This window comes from Ochlerotatus camptorhynchus, unplaced genomic scaffold (assembly GCF_037179485.1).
Source record: "Ochlerotatus camptorhynchus isolate MF236.1 unplaced genomic scaffold, CSIRO-AGI_Acam_v1.1 ptg000282l, whole genome shotgun sequence".
Taxonomy (NCBI): Eukaryota; Metazoa; Arthropoda; class Insecta; order Diptera; family Culicidae; genus Ochlerotatus; species Ochlerotatus camptorhynchus.
In genome coordinates this window covers 1,931,891-1,953,007 of record NW_027040771.1, presented here as the reverse complement: position 1 = coordinate 1,953,007, position 21,117 = coordinate 1,931,891, and the positions used below count along the sequence as shown (strand labels likewise).

Here is a 21,117-nt window from a genome sequence, read left to right as displayed (position 1 = left end):
ATTCTGAGCAGTGGTTGGCAAGAAACACGTTTTCTAAAATTAAAAAGTACGAAACATTGCTGGCATATCAACGGCGGTGTATCAGAAATCATCACGGTGGCGTGCCGACACAAAAACGTCGGCGGCGGCGGCGTGTGAAAAAGTGCTGGTGGCAACGACTTTGCGCGGCGGCGCACAGGTCTATTTTTGATTTTTTTTTTCGTAGGGCTACGTCTGTGATTTCTATATGGGGGTACACTTTGTGAAAACCGAAAATGGAACATGTAACAAAATTATGAAAGATTTTGAACGTTAATAACTCGGCTGCCAATGGACCAATTTCAATAGTTTTATCGCCAATCGATCAGAAATATTCCTACGCATCTGTTAAATTTTAGACTTTATCATTTTTCAAAATGTCACCATTGAAAATTGCACGAATGTGCAACTGTTGCTATGATAGTTAAAATTATCTCCGATTGTCTGCGAAAAGCGGTTTCCCTAGCACAGATTTCAAAATTGAATTCCATCCGGTCTCACCAAACGATGTTTATTCAATCACTGCGTGGTGAGTTGTGGTGTTCTCCAGTACACAACGAAAGGCTGCCTGCAAGCAGAAAGCTGCAGCCCACAGGAGCATCCGTAGAAGGAGAAAGAACTTCTTCTTCTTCTTCGCATTTCAAGCTTATTGCTTAGCGCATATTAGCTTATTGCGTGCTCTCAACTTAGTGTTCTAAATGCACTTCCACAGTTATTAATTGAGAGCTTTCGATGCCAATACCAATGCATGAATTTGTATATTGTGTGGCAAGCACAATGATACTCTATGCCCAGGGAAGTCGAGAAAATTTCCAACCCGAAAGATTCCCTCGACCGGACTGGGAATCGAACCCGCCGCCTCCAGCTTGGTAATACCGTGCCTTTATTGACTAGGCTATGAGGCCCCTAGAAGGAGAAACAAGCCGCACCGCTATTGATCGGAATCAGTAGCTCTTCGTGAGTTGCTGTGGACCATCTATGTCAAGCGCGTACTATAGAGTATAAACAGAGAGAACCCCGCTCAAATTCCAATTCCTAAACAAAACACAATGTCATGCTGCAATTAACAAATAAGATTTATTATATTAGACCACGGAGTCCTACGTCACCATTGCGTACAACCCCATAGGGGTGTCCCTTGTAGTTTTTTTTTTTTCAAAAAAAGGATGATCAAAATCGTTTAACAATAGCTTTTAGACAAGTTTTTGAATTGTTTGCATGTAAACTGTTTTGTAAAACACAATTATTTTCACAGAAAATTATTGAAAGTGTTTCAAACATTGTTTCTCTGTAAATTCATGTAACTTAAAACTGTTTTTACAAAAAACACTGAAAAGAATTGACCAAGAATCTTAAACTTTTCAAAAATTTGCTTTTTTCATGAGCCCTTTTGAAAAAAAAGACATTATGAAGTTTTAACATTTATTAATTTTATTTATTTATTTTTTTTTTGAAGAAACTAACACAAAAAAAATTTTTTTTTTGTATATTTTTCCCAAAAGAACATTATTTTTCCCCACAAACTTATCTCAATTTAAGTTTTTTTTTTCTTTGATTTGTTTTCCGTCGATCTTTTTTTTCGTGCTGAGCACCAATGCTACCGACGCCAGGGAGGCAGCTCCCACACCTGCAGTGATGGGCAAAGCACCGGTACAGCATCGGTCCGGTTTTCTAAAGCATAACCAATGTGCTGATCTGTTGTACCGAGTGTTTGGTGCTGCTGTCGGTTCGGTTTGGTAGTTGCAAGTAACACCGCACCGTGTTCACCAGTTCGCTGCACACGGTGCGGTTCTGATTTTCCAGTACCGGTGTTCTGTGTTCACAAGGATGATGTTTTGAATTCAAGAACCGATCCGGTACTGTTGTGTGTTTATGTGCGTGGTGCGCATTATTCAGAATTGCCAGTGATGGCAGATAACTAAACAGAAATTGTATTTGATGAATAATATTATGCAGTGTCAAGTCAAAATGGCGGTTTTTGAATACAGAAAAACTGTGAATTCAAATGATGTAATACGCAATGTAGGTATTTCCAGAATCGGTGTGACGTGGAGATCGGAAATCGTCAACCAACGCCACCTTGAAATCCAAGATAGCGGCTTCCGGTTAGATTAAAACTGGGAAATAATGCCAAATATCCTTCACTATGGGTATTTTTGAAATCAGGATGACGTATATATACCAGATATCAAAGTCTGACGCCATTTTAAAATCCAAGATGGCGGCTTCCCTTAATAGAAAAACTGGGAAATAATCCCAAATATCCTTCAATATGGGTATTTTTGGATTCAGGATGACGTCTTGAGACCGGAAATCAATGTCTGACGCCATTTTTAAATCCAAGATGGCGGCTTCTGGTTAGATTAAAACTGGGAAATAATGCCAAATATCCTTCACTATGCGTATTTTTGAAATCAGGATGACGTATATATTCCGGAAATGAATGTCTCACGCCATTTTTAAATCCAAGATGGAGGCTTCCCTTAATAGAAAAACTGGGAAATAATGCCAAATATCCTTCAATATGGAAATTTTTGGAATCAGGATTACATTATTTTCCAGTTTTTCTATAACCGGAAGCCGCCATCTTGGATTTCAAGATGCCGTCAGACATTGATTTCCGGTCTTTATATGTCATTCAGATTCCAAAAACACCCATATTGAAGGGTATTTGCTAGTATTTCCCAGTTTTTCTACAACCAGAAGCCGCCATATTGGATTTAAAGATGGCATCAGACATTGATTTCCAGTCTCTATACGTCATCCCGATTCCAAAAATACCCATATTGAAGGATATTTGACATTATTTCCCAGTTTTTATACAATCGGAAGCCGCCATATTGGATTTCAAGATGGCGTCAGACATTGATTTTCGGTCTTTATACGTCATCTTGATAGCAAAAATACTCATATTGAAGGATATTTGACATTATTTCTCAGTTTTTATACAACCGGAAGCCGTCATATTGGATTTCAAGATGGTGTCTGACATTGATATCCGGTCTATATACGTCATCCCGATTCCGAAAATACCCATATCGAAGGGTATTTGACAGGATTTCTCAGTTTATCTGCAACAGGATGCCGCCTTCTGGATTTCAAGAAGGTATCGGTTGTCGATTTCCAGACTATAGGCGTCACGCGGACTCCAAAATTACCCATATCGAAGGGTATTTGTCAGACTTCACAATGATTTCTAGTTCCTTCGCTACCAATATTGTCTATCAAAATATTTGGCAATTGAATTAATAACTGTCGCTTGGTACAAATATTTTACTCACCTTTTTGGGTGCACTGCTATTTAATTCTTGCCAATGTTCCGAACCAAGAACGGTATACCCGGTTTTGGTAACATATAATTGAACCCTGCACACGGTTTATATCTCGTGTACCAAAACCAAAATTCTAGCACACCGGTTTTCGGTTTTCAAGCTGCGGTTCTGAACATCAACTCGAAAACCGGCACACGGTTTTGATTTAGAACACACTGGTACACTAAAACTCAACCGAACCAGGGTACACGCTTACATAAACACAGGATTATTTTTTGAACACGAACCAGCACACGGTGCGCACCGGTTGGTTCAGGTGCCCATCACTGCACACCTGGATCCCACCTATCGAACCATCAACTCATGAACCGGGGACCAACGGCTTTACTTCCCGGAAGGCGTGATCAGAGATGATATGCCTCAGAACATCCCGGCGGCGCCGACTGGGATTGAACTCAGGCCTGCTGGGGTGAGAGGTAATCACGCTTACCACTACACCACCGGCACCGCTGGTCAATTTTAGTTTTATAAACTTAATCACCATTTTGAAAACTTTACAAAAAATTGCTGAATTTTTACCGAAATCGTCCATAACAAACAGTTATGCAAAGTTTCATGCAAATCAGAGAAGGTTGAGATTTTCCACATCGTCAGTTGGCGTGGAACTGCTCAATCGTATGAGTGTCATGTTAAAAATATCTATGGTGCCTCCACCAATTAGAATCGCCATCAATGGCCGCCACGGTTCGACAAAGGATTCCTTTGTTTCCACCTGTCATTTGGACCGATCCCCGTGGGGTGTCCATTCAGCCAGCTTGTATTATCCAAATCATTATCCGCGCTCTGCCGAATGTGTTCAAAATTGCTCATACATACAGGTCCGCCCACGGCAAAAGCACATTCATCATTCAGTCATTCAAATTGAGCTAGCTCGATAAAAAAAATAAATAAACGTGTATCACCAAAACACCAAACGCAGAACTTATTGGACACGGAACAATGTGACATATTCGTATAGAAACCGTCAATAGCACGCAAACCCGTCCGTGGCGCATCATACCATGCGAACCCGTTTCGGTGTTCTAACGTCCTACAGCCAACAAAAACCGTCCGAAAATTTCAGCACCACTCCATATGGACACAGTTTATTGCATCATCCACCGACCCCGCTCGGGTTCATTGTTCAAAGTCAGCGAGCCGGGTGATTATCCCTCCCAGTGGACAAAAACCACCGCCACCGGCCGTTTGTTTACATCACTCTGACCTGTCGGAGTTTTTTCCTCGCACTTCAAATCCACAGGACTCAAGGGTGGAAAAACTCCCAACCGCGATAAACGGACCAATGACAATGAATTGGCCGGGATACGTTGTATAGGTACCGTTTCGAAAAGGTAATTTTTCTTTGAGGCCACAAACAAGTTATATCACGGCGTATCCATCATCGGTGCAGAATCGAAAGGGTGCGTCGCTAAATGACGCTCAAGTGGGTGCGTGCTTTTCTATTTCGGCCACTCGACGAGATTCGCTGTTTGATCCTGTGAACCCCCTTCCTATGAAGGATATTTGGTTTGATACTGATGGGATCAGCTTTCTGTCACCGAAGGACGCCGGGTTCAACGAAAATTTGGACGAGTACATGTGACAACGCAAGAGCAATGCACTCGATGACGGTATGTGCACCGTGATTCTAATCGCGTGGTCAGAGAGCAGCTAAACGGCCGAGGGAAAGTGGAGTGGTTCCGCTGAGTGGAAGTGTGATGGGTTTGATGAAATTTTAGACGACCGTTGGCCTGGATACTGCTCGTATGGGTTGAAAAGTTCGGTAGGTCATGGTGTAATAATGAGTTTCGGGTCGTCACATTCATAATTAATGTTCGAAAATCAATAATCGAGGCAAAAACTCAAACCCCTTTCGAATGGAAGGAATTCCCTTCCCGATTGGACGTTGGCATCAAACCGATTGTCGCCAAAGTCCGGCAATGTAAAGTCCATCAACCCGCATTTGGCATCGACCAAGCCCAGCGCCAACCGGAGATAACGATCTAGCCGGCGATCTTCAAGATGAGCCACAGCCACGAGCGCGGGGGCCTTCGAGCTTCGAGCACACCGAAGAAATCTCCACCGAGATCGTAATCTCGTAAATCGATTCGCTTTTTCCCATGACTGGGAAATCGGACGACATCACGGACTCGCTTCGACCGCGCTCAGCACAGATATTCAAATTGCGCTGCAGCAGTGTGTTTTTTTTTTATTTCGTGTGTTTTTATGCAGCCGTGGACCACTCGAACTTGGAAAGGGCCGGCGCACGTCAAATCTTCGCTTCCTCCCATTTGGCATAAACTAGGTATCGGGTGAGGATTCTGGAATGATTCCATCCATTTCTTCGCCTCAGCTTTCTGCAGAGTTGTAGCTTATTTTAATTTTTTGCTGCGCTCTGCAACGTTGGAATTGCGACGAAGTGCAGAAGTCCACCAGAAGGTAGTCGAGCCACCGGAGATAAAAATCTACGCGAGTTCTGTGTTGCAGCTCCCGGTCGTCGTCGTCGTCGTCATCGGTTTGTGCTGCTGCTGTGAAGGAACTTCTACTGGGGAGAGCATAATAAAAGTCACTGCGGTCACATGAAGTCGGTTTGTCCGAGGTGTTCCTCGCTCGCCCCCTTCTGACCCATTCCTCCTGGGAGAAGATTGGCCACGGGAAGATTAAGATCAATTTTGATATTTTTGACCGCAGCTCTATTTATTTTATTTTATGCTCACTCCGTTTGCTGTTTACTTTATTACGTTTAATAAAGGGCGGCTTTCGTTTTTACCTCGCGCGCTGTCTGCGGCGCGGCTACATGCTCAAGCGAGGACGTGCATATTTCGATTGCTGCCAACCAACTGGGCTTTAGGGGAAGGGGGTTTTGAGGTGCAGGCAGGTTTACTTTGTGCAGAATCAGCGCAATGTTTGTTTTATTATCATTTCATGTTCCGACGGTGGATAGCGATTTGAATTCCGGCGAGGGCAGAAAAAAGATTTCCTTCCGACAATTACTGAGGGTTTTGTCAGTATTTTATATATCTTTTCCTTTCAGCATGTTAAGTACTTTAACCAAGTCCAATTGAATTTGATTCACTCAAGAGAACTTCAAATATATGTTTCGGAATTTAACAATATTTTAAGATAACTTCAGAAAAAGTCCAGGTGCAGGTTGAACATGAAAATGTTTTATTTTTCATACTTCAGTGGAACAGCTATACATTAGTATGAATTATGCTTATTGTAAGACCATTGTTTCAGTTATTCTTACCATATGCTAATGCTCATACTTTTTTTCGTACACGGTAAACCATCTTTTGCACGAACCCTGTTCCCACTTGCAAGGCTGGTAGCGAGTCACTTTTTAGTGACATCGTCACTTCTTTCAAGCCAGTCACTAGAAAGTTTCACTAAAGTCACTTTTTCTTGTCATAAGTCACTTTTGCAAACTTTTTTAAACGTGAATTTACATATTTCAAGATTGATCATTCTTCTGGATTGGCCTACATTTTGTTTTATTTTTGAACAATTTGAAGTTGACGACCTGGTGTAGCGTTTTTTTACGTTTAATCGTTTTTCCCTATGTACAGGGTGTCCACTCATTTGGCTAAATAAAGTTCTCTGAGTTTTCCAGGTTTTTGCATTACATTGGCGGATAATTTCCAGGTTTATAATAAAAATGCTATTTATGAAATCGTTAAAAATATGTCTTTAACGCAAGTGTTTTTAAGACATGACAATCAGTTCTAAAGAAACAGCTTTACTAGCAAATCCATTAAATGTTGAAGTGGAATTCATTTTAGTAAGTCTAAGATCACAACATTTTTATTGTCTTGACGTTTCGTACTAACAAAGATGTGGAAACTTGAATGAAGTTCTATTGATCGCAGGAAAGCTAGATGTAGAGATCTTTGGGGAATTCCAGAGATCTCAAGCGGGAGTCCCCGAAACTTTAGCCCAGACTATTGAATTGGTTTAAAAATCTATAAGCGTGAGTTTAGACAAATTCAGAATAGTTCCATGAGGTGATGACATAAAATCGAGAACCCATAAGATGTTCCGAAAGATTCAGTACAGAGACCTTCAGAAAATTTATGAACACTTCAGAAATATTACAGGAACTTCACAGAAATCCAGGGAACTCCAGAAAGTTTAAAGGTGTTTAAGAGAATTCCATTTATTTTAAAGCAGAACCAAGATCTTTATTAGGGTTGAGAGTTTTAGGGAAGCTCCGAGAATATCAAGACAGATCAGAGAATTAAAGGGCAGTTCAAAAAATTTCAAGGAAATTGCAGAATTCGGAATTTTTGGAAACATTGGTTTGCACAGAGAAAATTTCTGGGACGCAATAAAAATTAAATGAGCATCCGGAAAATGTGAGAGTATTTCAAGGGTGCTATATCATGAAAATTTTAAATTAAAGAAAATTCAAAAATCCAGCTAAGTTGATGAGAGAACATCAACGAAGTTTCATTAATTAAAAAAAAAGCGAGAACTTTTAGCAAGCACCGATATATTCAGGAAATTTCAGAGAACTTCTAAGAAATTACATTATTTTTAGATCGTTTCATTATAAACAGTGAAGTTCCAAGTTTTTCGAGGACGATCAGATAACATCAGAAAAACCACATTAACTTAAGGAAATTTGCAGCGACTTACAAGGAGTTCCTTAGAATTATGGGATATTCCGAAAATTCTATGATTGATCCGCAAACTTTCGAAGCTTCCACTAGCTTGCACAGGAATCTTGTTAAGGAGGGGCAATTTTTTTTTCTATGGTGCATTTAATCTGGGGATGGAGAGTACTCCAAAGTGCGTGGGAGATGGTGCTGTCCACCCACCACTGTTTCCATGCTGTTTAATTTAGCTAATTTTATTTATTTTGCTCCGGTGGTGGTTCATCTTCTTCAATGCAAACTGCGGAAATTGGTAATTTAATCGCATCGACGATGATGAACCGTCCCAAAGTACCGTCAGTCGAGCTGACAGAAAATGATGCCGAACATTCAACATGTTTCAAAGACCATATAAAAGACAAACCCGAATTTATTGCAACGCACATAGCTGTAACTTTATAACCACGATAACAAAGAATTTGAAATTTTCAGAGAAGATTCTTAGGCAACATTTTTAGTAAGACAACAAAAGACCAAGGTTCAATGGCAAACTAATACCCACTTTTCAATTAGGGAATCCAAAAGCTGTCTGTAAACTTTGTACAGTTGCGAAAAATTCCATCCTCAGAATTCCTTGAGGTTCTTTTCGAAATTTTTAGAACTCTATGAGCTCTTTAGAAGTCCTGAGTCCTCTGGAATTATTTTTTGAACTCTTCTTGACTTTTACTCAGAACACCTTGGAACTGAAATTCCCTTTGAGTTTCAGAAGAATTTCCTCGAAAAAAATGTTCCTGTAATGAGCTAAAAATTATCGGTACTCCTTTGAAATTTTCCTCAAAATCCCTTTGAAAATTCACTCCAAATTCAATTTTCTCGGTATTCTTTTCAGAATAATCTAGAAACTATCTGCAGGATTCACTAGAAATTACTCGCATAATTTTCTTGGAATACTCCCCAGAAATTCTTTGGAACTGTACTCAGAATTCAATATCCTTGAGGTTCTTCTCGGATTTTTTTTAGAATTCTCCTAAGAGCTCTTTTAAAATTCTTCTCAGATGTCCACTGGAATTATATTTAGAACTCTTCGTGATTTTTTCACAGAACACATTGGAACTGAATGAGCTAGAAACTATCCTCGGAATTCGCTTAAAAGTTTGCTTAAAATCCCATAGAAATTACACTCAAAATTGGATTTTCTCGGTATCCTTTACGAAATTGTCTTGGAACTATCTGCAAAATGCACTTAAAATGATCTGCAGATTTTTCTTTGAATTCTCCCCAGAAATATTTTGGAACTGTCATAATAATTCAATAGTCTTGGGGTTCTTCTCGGAATATTTTAGAACATTTTTTTTTTCTCAGAACACCTTGGAACTGAAATTCCCCTAAAGTTTCAGAAGAATTTCCTCTGCATTCTCCAGAAAGTCTTCCCAGAATGAGCTTGAAATTATCCTCGGAACTTCCTTGAAATTTTTCTCAACATCCCTTTGGAGTTTCATTCAAAATTTGATTATCTCGGTATTCTTTTAGGAATTATCTTGGAACTATCTGCAGAAATCACTAGAAATTATTCACAGAATTTTCATGGAATTATCCCCAGAAACCTTTTATTTTAGAACTGTCCTCCGAATGCAATAGCTTTGAGGTTCTTCTCGGAAATCAAGTTTAAGTTGTCCGCCCATTCACCAAATCGTTGTAGATTTTCTACCATAAATTTTCAATAAAGCTTGACCCTCCATTCACCTGAACTGTGCAATTTTTACATCAGGCCTCTCCATGCAGCAGATTATTGCAAATTTTACACCAGAAATTTTCAATACAAACTTGCCACCAGAAAATTTCAATTGATCAGAACGATGCAAATTTACCACCGTTAATGTTCAATAAAAATTGCTTCTCCCATCTTCTGATTGGTGCAGATTTCCTTTTTCCATTTTGCACCAGACATTTTGAATATAGCTTGCTTCTCCTATCACCAGAATGTTGCAGGTTTTCCACCAAATAAAGCTTGCCCCTATTTTTAGATTTTTCATCATAATTTTTCAGTAAAGCCCAATCATCCAATCATCAAAGTGGTGCAAATTTTACACCAGAAATTATTATCAAAGTTTGTTTCTCTATTCAGCAGAAGGATGCAAATTTAAGACCAAAATTTTTCCAAAAAGCTTGCCCAGAACGGTGAAGATTTTCCACCAGAATTTTTCAATATAGCTTAATTTTAAATAAAGCTTGTGCCCGTGCAAGTTTTTCACCAGAAATTTTCCGTTCATTTCATTTATCAGAGTGATGCAAATTTTACACCAGAAATTTTCAATAAAGCATGCTCCTCCATTTACGAGAACGGTGCACGAAAATTTTTCAGGGAAGTGTGTATCACCATGCACCTTTGTGGTGCAATTTTCAGACTTTGCCTCTTCATGCACCAGAATGGTACAAATTTTCCACCATGAATTTTCAATGAAGCTTGCATTCATCAGAACGATGCAAATTATGCACCAGAAAAATGAATAAACCTGTGTAGCGAACTTTCCACCAGACATTTTCAGTAAAATGTGAACGTCCAAATTTTTAGCCTGATTCAAATTTTCCAATTTTCAGTTTTGATTTGTCCCTCCATGCACCACCTTGATGATATTTTAACACCAGAAATATTCAATAAAAAGCTTTTTCTTGGATCAACCATCACGAAGGCGAATTTTTTCAACTTTAAATTTACCCTCTTCTTTAAACCCTCCTTGAAAAAAATATATATTACACCAGAAATTTTTCGTATGCACCACCGTGGTGCAATTTGTTGACCACCTTGTCCCACCCTGTAAACTCCAAGTGGAAGCTTCAGGAAATTATAAATATATATCAGAAAATGTACCGGAACATTTGATCAGAGAAATTAAGCAAGCATAGAAAACTTCTTGTAGGGAAAATTAGTGTGAGCGGTTATAAAAAGTTCCGTGAGCGGTTATAAACTTTATAAAACTTAAGGAAAACTGTAGAACTTAAAGGCAATTAAATCAATTCCAGAAAATCTGAAGGTTCTTGAAAATTCCTTGAAGTATTATAGCTTTTCAGTTCAGAATTTATAAAATTTGTGGGAAATATGCATATTCTAGAACCAGAAAAAAAAATCATTTAAAGCCTCTGAACTTTGAAAATGTATTTGTTACTGAAGATTAATCCATTCTGGATCTATAATGTTCAATGTGTGATTGAAAAAACTAGGAATATTTAATATTATTATTTTGAAATTCCCTGATACTTCCAGGTATTTTCAGGAAAAATAAAATTCCTTGCGAATTCCCGGTTTTTCAGGTTTTTACAGGTAGTAGAAGCTTGGAGGTTTAGTCATAAAATTTCTATTGAATTTTTCTCTTTAAAGGTTCCTATCGTACATATTTAAGTGTTTATGAGAATCAAATTGAATAAGTCTAAAACATCAAACCTTTATTTGGTATGCCATCAGTCACTATTTGGTCACTTATTTCTTCAACATGGTCACTAATCTCACTATTTTTGACAGCACTATTTGAGTAGTGGTAGCTTGCCCAGTCCAGGCAATCCACGTCATGCTAGGCAATCAACGTCATGCTGCTCCAGAAAAGGCACTCTTTGGCAGGTTCATGGTGCCAGAAGTAACGAAATTTTCGATTTTCAGCCCACAACTGCGGATTGCTTGCCAGACAAGGAACTTTTTAGGGAATTTCGACTTCATTTTTAATTTAATATTCTTCCGGGGCACTCTTCCGGTCAACCGAGGTATACAATTCATGACCAGGAATTTGATCGAAAACTGCCAGGAGCGGATATACCGGAATTTTGCGTTTAGAGCTCGTACACGCAAACCAAAAATCTATTACAATGAATGTTAGTTTCGTTTCCTATCATCCTCTGTTCATGAACATCGCAGCGAATGTTAGAAGTTGACCTTACAGGCGATGTAATGGTTTTTTGTCTTTTTCATTTCGTGTTCTATCTACGCTTTCGACTATACCAGTAAGCTTGTAGAACGACGCACATTGTAGAACATTGTAGAACGACGCACACACTTGCCTTGAATCTCTCCAGCAGAAAAAGCATACGAAGTCGAGTATGCGAGAAAATGCTATCTCACATGTATAAAACATTCCCAGTCGATAGATCTCTGCTCGATCTGACTCGACAGTTTGATTACGTCATCGTAGAATCAAATTGAATATAACAAATTGTCCCTTTAAATTTGTGCACGGCCAAATTATAATTCAGTTTATTCTTAATCTTAATAAAAAGTGCAGGGTTTCAGCGATGAGTAAATTATCCCCATGTTTTAAAACCTCAATGAACTGCTAAAAATGAGAAAAATTTATGAGTAGTAGTACCAATAGACCGAGAAAATCCAATCGTTACTGTTATCATATTCTGGATTTTTTTTCCGGCAAAAAGCTGGAAAAGATGAAGCAAATTTACTGAATTCCTGCACTTTTTTGCGATTTATGAGTAAAGCCGTGAACAGCGAGTTTTTCCACCTTTCTGCACACGTTATTTCTAAACATCCAAAATTTAGTAAGATCTACTCATTTCAAATAGAAGTAGGGCTACCCAATATTGAGCAAACAAGATTGTAACTGACAAGATAACAAATTAACATTCGGATTCAGGTCGATGTTGTTCATTCATCATCTTGTCAGTCCCAACTTTGTTTACTCAATTTTGGTGGATTTGAATCGTTTAGAAATAACCTGCAACCGTGCATTAACTGAGCAATTCGCATAACCTTGGGCTAAGAATCTGAAGCGGATGTTACACATGCCAATATATTCACAATAATCGTATTCAATTTCAATTTCATCAATATATGAAGAATGACAAAAATAATAACAGTTTAACTTTATGCCATCAATAATTTTGTCAATATTTCCCTATTTTTTTCATCAATATATTGATATGTGTAACCGGCGCTTTGAATCTAGGTCTATACATAATCCTCATTCTTACAATCGCTATCAGAGCTGGTAAATCATGAACAAAACTAACGAGACAACTGTGTCGAAAATAGCTGGACAGCGGCGCCAGTGGTGTAGTGGTCTGATCACGCCTTCCTTCGGAAAGGAAGTAAAGCCGTTTATCCCCGGTAGATGAGTTGATGGGTCGATAGGTAGGGTCCAGATGTGGGAGTTGCCTCCCTGGCGTAAGTAGCATTGCTGCTCAGCACTGAAAATAAATCAAGGGAAAAAAGAAAATAGCTGGAACTTTTATACATAGCTGCACGGACACTTGCCTTACCAACCAGACTAAGGCCTTGATGTATCCACTTAACTCGATCCACGGCCAAATGTCGCCAGCCTCGTAGTCGATCCACCTTGCCCGTTGCTTTCGAGAACCATTTTCACTAACGACGTGCCGCCCACCGTAGTCACCCAATTTTTGCAGTGCGGACGATGGATGGCTCTCCTAGAAGCTGATGCAATTCGTGGTTCATTCGCCTCCCCCACGTTCCGTCTTCCATCTACACTTCACCGTACTTAGATGGTACGCAACACCTTCCGTTCGAAAACACGAGAATAGTCTATGCCTCGTAGTCGTAGAGGACCACTGGTCTAATCAGCGTCTTGTCAGATAGTCCACTTCATGTGGCGGCGAATATTATTCGACCAGAGCGTCCTCCGGAGTGCAATGTAGGCACGATTCCCTGCCGTAATGTGTCTATGAATTTCTCTGCTGGTATTATTTTTGGCCATCATCAGTGAGCCCACATGCACGAACTCACTCGAACTTGACCACCTTAATTTTGTCACCTTCAACCTGCACTAGAGGTGGAAGGCTAACATGGTCTTACATAGAACCTCTTGCTCTCATGTATTTCGTTTTCGATGCGTTGATGGAAAGTCCAATCCGCCTAGCTTCAGTCCTCAGTCCGATGTACGTTTCCGCCATCGTCTCAAAGTTCCTTGCCATAATGTCGATGTCATCGGCGAAGCCAAGAAGCTGGATGGACTTACTGAAGATCGTACCACCCGTGTCTATCCCAGCTCTTCTTATCACACCTTATAACGCGTATTTGAAAGCAGACACGAAAGTCCACCACTTTGCCGAAATCCGCTTCGAGATTCAAAGGGGCTCGGGAGTGTCTCTGATACTCGAACAATGCACATCATTCGATCCATCGTCACCTTGACCTATCACGTCAAGTGTATCCGGAAATCCGTACTCGTGCATAATCTGCCATAGCTGATCTCGGTCGATTGTGTCGTATGCGGATTTGGTGTTCAATTGGGCTGTGTAGAAACTGAGACCAATAAAAATAAAAACCACTATTAGGGCCTCTTCTATCTAGGAATAATATCGAAAGAGATATTATACTGTGTAACAAAGGATCTTTTCATATATATATATGGATCAATATGGGTTTTTCAGTGAAATTTTGAAAAATGTATCTCAAAAAAATACTAGGGGTTGTACACAATGGTGACGTAGGACTACGTGGTCTTTTATAATAAATCTTATTTGTTAACTGCAGCAGGAGCTTGGGTTTTGTGTAGGAATAGGAATTTGAGCGGGGTTCTCTTTGTGTATGCTCTTTAGTATGACGCGCTAGACATAGAAGGCCCACAGCGACTCACGAAGAGCTACTGATTCAAATCAACAGCGGTGCGGCTTCTTCCTCCTTCAATGGATGCTCATGTTAGCTACAGCAGGCTGCTTGCAGGAAGCCTTTTGTTGTGTACTGGAGAACACCACCAATCACCACGCGTTTGGTGAGACCGGATGGAATTCAATTTTGAAATCTGTGATAGGGAAACCGCTTTTCGCAGACAATCGGTGATAATTTTAACTATCATAGCAACAGTTGCACATTCGTGCAACTTTCAATAGTGACATTTTGAGAAACGATAAAGTCTCAAATTTAACAGATGCGTAGAGATATTTCTGATCGGTTGGCGATAAAACTATTGAAATTGCTCCAGGGGCAGCTGAGTTATTAACGTTCAAAATCTTTCATAATTTTGTTACATGTTCCATTTTCGGTTTTCACAAACTGTACCCCCATATAGAAATCACAGACGTAGTCCTACGTCAAAATGCCTTAATGGTAGTGTTTTTAATGTGTCCAAATTTACTGAGAGTAGAACTTCTGAGATATTTTGACATCTTCGGAGAGTTTTTAAAAAAACTAAAAATAACATCTGGAAAATATGTAAAATATGGGGATTTCAGGAATGTTTGGATCCCTCAAAACTACATCTCCTAAACATGTATTGCCATGAGTTTACCTTCTACTCTAAATTCCGACGGATATGAAATATTTTCAACCGGCTTTAATAAACTTCGAGTGTAATAGCTGCCAAGTTGAAGACAATCACCAGAAGGAACTATCGTATGGGTCAATCCATTATGCACGTCACGTTCTAAGGGAAGAAGGAAGGCTTCAGTGACAAACAATGTATTAGGTCCTAAACGAAAGGCATCATTTGCAACTGCAAGGTTGTGAACTAAGGAAACTCTCAAACCATACTTCTTTTGGCAAACCTCACACCGCACACCAATGGCTTAATACCTACTACATTCATCCGGATTGGAATTACGTCATTCGCTGGTTCAAACATGGGATTTGGAAACCGACGGAAATTCAACCCAGGCGTAATACCTGTTTCCACAGGTGATTATTGCTTTAGTGAGTATCCAGTCGAGGCTACACGGAATACCACTAACACGAAACATTACGATTTCCGATCTACTGCAGTTCACCGATCCGCAGCACTACTCGACAAGGGTCAACCGACTAGATATATTGAAATCCACAACTCGATCATCCGAGCACATTCCAAAAACGGCACATCAATCGGTTGGAACGATCCGATGGTACCATACCGATAGGAACGGCACCTACGAGCAACGATCACCTTCGCTTGGATCTCGACGTTTAATATTCAATAAACGTCGGACACGGATTCACCAAATGTTCGGATCACTGAAATCGATCATCCTTGGAACATCTTGGATCAACAAGGTTCGGAGCAGCTCGTATTCAAGGTTACTTACTCCCACTATGATGTATCGGACTTCCTGGAATGCCAACTATTCAACCCAAAAGGACGGAGGAAAATCGAATTGGATTGGCCAGCTGTGCCTCTCTGTAAGGTAAGCAGCTTTGCACGGTTTATGCGTAGCCGAGCTAGGACTACTCGGCAAAATATTACATTCACATCCCTCTGTTCGATATCAACCATATTTCCTGTTATGTCATCCATCGCCTTGAAGACATCGAACCAAATACGGATAGGAGGAATTTCCTCACTCAATTTCGGGCGGTTCCGAAGATTCAATTTAGTTGAGATTTAGTTTCAATGTAGCTGAAAAGCAGTTGAATTGAATTGCATAAATTTTACCGAACAGTTCAGCTGTTCAGATTTCGGTAAAAATTACCGAAGTCGGTGATAATTTCTAAGTGTGTACACTGCAACACTTCGCCGACCAGATACGGTACGGTTCACGATGATGTTCAGGACAACTCATCACAACAGAAAGTCGCCAATACACAACAAGGTCATCCAATCAACAATTTCACTGGACACTGGCAAGGATAAATCCTCGGTTCATTCAGCATCCACCGGCTTCAGCACGCAAAGGGCAGTCATGAATATTTGGCAGCAGATCGACAGATCCATTGATTCCCACTTCAATCCACGGTTCCAGGAATTCCCATCCAACGGATCACGGGCACTCAGGTTGTCTGCCAATTCCATCGGTACACGGATACAATGGGTGTCCGATCCTTACCTTTCCAGAACAGGCACTAGGGGTGTCGGTTTTCATCTCCTAAAGGCTGACTAAACGCAAATTTGGTACGCATAAAAAGTCCTGTAATTTGTGATTCAATAAGTTTAAAAACTCTATTAATGGTTGCTTTATTAAAACTTCAAAGCTACCACATTAGATACCCAAGTAACATTGTGAGTTTTATTGAGGTTCTAAAGCACTCTACAAGTCTAAATCATTGTCTACAGTACCCTCATAAAACCCAAATTGTTACTTGGGTAGTTACATGTCTCCAGTTCGACTGAAATCTCGAACCTTCTTCTTAATGGAGCCCATCAGCGCCCACACAGTGGAAACAGACACGGAATCAGCGAATTTCTCCCATTTTTCCCGCATTTGTTGGATGTCCTTGACTGCCCCGCCGCTTCATCGAAGTCGCTGCTTTTAAATTGCCCAGTATTTTTCGATTGATCGAAATTCCGGGCAATTCGGAGGATTCATTAGCTTGGGGACGAAATCGATCTTGTTGGCAGCATACCACTCCAGAACCACCTTGGAGTAGTGGCAGCTGGCCAAATCGGGCCAAAAGATGACTTTGCCCCTATGCTTGCGGATGAACGGCAAAACACGCTTTTTCAGGCATTCTTCGGTGTAAACTTGGGATGTCATCGTCTAGGATGTGACGAATGCGTGTGCCGTTTTCGTCATCGATCAAAGTGTAGCCCTTGTGTCGTTCAAGAGCCGACTTGTATCCTCCCCTGGCAAGGATGTTCCGCACCGTTTGAAAGTTGGCGTTGTACCTTCTGGCCACATCTCGGATCGAAATACCGGGGTTGGCTATAACGCACTTCAACAGCAGACGAGCTGATGATCCCAGGTTCCAGTTTTTTTGTAGGTCCGCTGATTCCTTTCCACATTCAGGGTTAACTTGTAAGTGTTAAGCACTCGACAAACTGTTGTTTTCGGCATCTTTAGCACTTTAGCCAGCTTGGAACCGGATCACTCTGGATTTTCCAGGTGTTGGTGCACAATATTTTTTCTTCTTTCGAGTTCCATTTGACGTTATTTCTGAACGCGATCGACAACTTTGATCAAACTTGCACCAGTTGTTCTCTTTAGAAGTGTAAACAAACCACTGTCAAAGATTTTCGATTCCCAACACTAAAGGCGTGCTAGCGGCGCGCGAGGGGCGTACCAATTTACTTTTAGTCAGCCTTCACTCGCTTTGTTTTCATTTTACGTTGCATTAGTTTGCCAAAACATGTCACTTATTCAGAACAGAACAGAAATCGGCGATGGAAGTCAAAAGTGACAGTTACGTTATATTGAGGTGTACCTGTATATGCGATATCAGTTTCTCTGATTACCATTATTTTACAGAATTGTTTCTGGTGGCGTAATTATCAGCTAAAGATCGATTTCCTAATCCTGCCTGCACTATGGTACCAATTAACCTACATCCCATTAGGAATTGGTTTCTTGTTGCCAAATTGCTTTAGTTGCGCACTCCAGTGAAGATTTAAAATATTCATAAGGTTTTCATTTCTTAATGTATGTATGAACAAGAGATGTGTAATATTGGCCATGAAACAATCAGTTTGTTTTTATTTTTAACTTCGAAAGATGCATGCTCACAGATTACTTTCCCTCAACTCAAAGTAATCTAAAATTATACTAAAATCGAACTCCGTCAACAGATAACGTCGATTGAACACTGAACACTAGATAATGGGCATTAGACTGACGCAAAATTTGCTCCACTGTGCTTAAATGGTTCCAAATTGGGTCCTGCTTAGCATCCCAAAATTTGAACTACTTTAGTAAGAAACTGACTTGGCACAAACCATTTCAAGTTTATATGGGAATTACTATGGTAAAACTTATGTTTTTGTTGATATCTATCTAACAATTCACCACATCACTATGCTTTTAAAAATGATAGCAGAAAATCGATTGTAGTAAATTTTCTCAGCTACAACTTTGTTCAAAACCACTTTTCAATCAAATGTAAGGAACAAAAGTTATTAATGATTCAAGTCCCTGATGTCTTATGATTATGCCAAATCAACTGTTCAGCAGGCAACATTGGTGTTTCTGGGGCGTTGAATAGGTCCCAAAAATCATGGCTACTATGTCACACTGCAGAATACAGTGTTGCCCACAGAACAGCTGCTTGATCATGCCAGAACTTTATCAATCTCTTAAACAATTAATAACAATTTAATTTGACATTTGGCTGAAAAACGATATGCCGCAAAGTTGTAGGTTTGAAAAATTTTCTATAAGAATATCGAAAAAGCAATATGGAAAATGGGTAGAAGGCAACGAACAAAAAGTTTGGTTTTCCCATAGTAATTTCCATATAAACTTCGAATAGTTTGTGCCAAGTCAGTTTCTTACCAAATGAGTTTAAATTAAGCACTGTGGAGCGAAAATTTCAAATTTTGCATCAGTCTAATGGACATCACTCATCGACCAGCAAAGACAGTTGCCTGTACGACGAAAAGAAACAGATATGCTAAATAGTGTCCATAAATCATCGTACAAATAATGAATTAATCCGAATGAATTCGTCACTAACCTGCCCCTAGGCAGACTACTTAACGAATGTTAACATCGTTTGCAAAACATTCCCATCGCTTTTCTTCGCAGGATGGCAAAGAAAATAAAACCGCAAACTTTACAAACGGTCTCCCTCTCTCACTCGTCGTAGGAACGTCTCGATCATTTCTTCTTTTTCTTCTTCTTCTGTTTCACCTTCCGAAAAAGATCGTTATCAACTGCGCGCTCCCCGTTCGCTTGGTTCATTTGCCGTCCTTCAAACTTTTTTTTCTTTACCTTTCCAGATCATACTCCCCTACAACAAGGTCTAGTTTTCTTGCCGTGCGCTTTCAGATTAAGATAATTATTAAAAGTACATTTCACCGGTCGCTCCCAGCGAGTCACCTGTTCTGCACAAGCAATGTGAATTCCTCACTAAGCCCAAAACGCAGCTTGAATAACTGTGTGTGCGCAGCTACAGAGAGGTGCCGTTGAATGCGGTTGGAGTTTTAGACGGTTTTACCATTTTATGGACTCCTTAATAACTGGTCTTTGGTAATAAAGATACATCATTCTTGGTGAATATCCATACTACCAAACATCAGATTGTCAGGAAATCGGGAAAAAGGAATACCGGCCCAAACTCCACCCGCAAACAACTGTACCTCTCTATACTTGCTCACTGAGCCTACCTCAATGGTAAATAGATTAGCCAAACGAGATTAGTTGAACTACTAGGAAGGTAGGTACGCAACCCACAGCTTCGTCAGAGCCGCCCGCAATCAACGGGATTTCTTCGGGTTGGTGGTATCCCATGACCCATGTGTGGCTCAGTTTTGATGGACACTGCCGATCGAGTGGGACGCGGGGGAGTGTGAGTCGGTGCAATTATTCAATTTGCACATGTGTGGTACGTCAGGCCACGCAAAGTCACGAAATGGTTCTTAAAGGTCATGGCACTGCGGAAAGAGAACTTCAACGAGGAAATGTGCGCGCGCCACTTGCATACAAAATGAGGCTGCAGTCTGGGAAGAGTTATTTTTTTTTCGTGGTGCTCATTTCCCATCGCTGACGTTTTAAAGTTGGGAAGATGAACTAGAAGTGAGCTGTACCTTCAAATCTCGCCAAAGCTAGCCGTCAATCGCGAAGCGGACTGCTTTATGACCACGCGCTTTTGCTCCCAGCATAATCACTCCATTCCTCCTCCATTGAGCTTTCCGAGGCGAGGGAAAACTTGTCATTCAACGTTTGTGATCTTCGACTTGTTGCTGTTGCTGCTGCTACAGCTTTTACGTGGAACCCTTCGCGTCGTCGTCTTTTTTTCGTCCTCCGAACGTGTGTCCAATAAATTGACAATCGCATCGACCGAGCGCGGGGCAGCTCTCCCAAATGAAGACTTCTTGTGCATTTCCCAGGCCGCGCGGCGAGGTCGGCCGGTCGGTCGTCGGATTATCATGTAAAATTGAGATGAATGTGACAATCCGTGGTCAATTAGAGAAATAAAATAACTGCCGACCATCATGAGCCGAGGGGGGGACGGCAATCGCTCGTTCGTTCGGCGCGCAGTCAGTCAGGGATTGTCTTTGAAATGTAGATAAATGTGACAGGTTCGGGAAAATTTATGTCTTATTTAAGCGATCTTGCCAATGTTGGACTGCTACTGCTGCTGCTGCTGCTAAGCTACCGTCGATTGTCCAGGTTTGGTGTGGCGCATACCTGACTGCCAGCCAGCGCGCTGCTTCGGAATGAGTTTCTGTTGACTGCTCGAGTGTGGGACTTTGTCAGTTTTCCCGAACAAGAATGTTGCAAGTTCTGCCTCAAATGAGCGCTTCTAATGAAAATAGTGACCGTTTCGTTTTCCGCCTAAAAAGGGTATTATTCAATTAGCAATCTCCGAGCCTAGATCCAGGCCGTTTCAAGTC

At 40.5% G+C, this 21,117-nt stretch overlaps 1 protein-coding gene across 1 annotated transcript in view; it reads left to right on the top strand.

The window, feature by feature from the left end:
- The window catches only part of Cph (Chronophage), a 299,816-nt gene that overhangs the window by 84,248 nt on the left and 194,451 nt on the right, over positions 1-21,117 (top strand). The window lies entirely within an intron of this gene.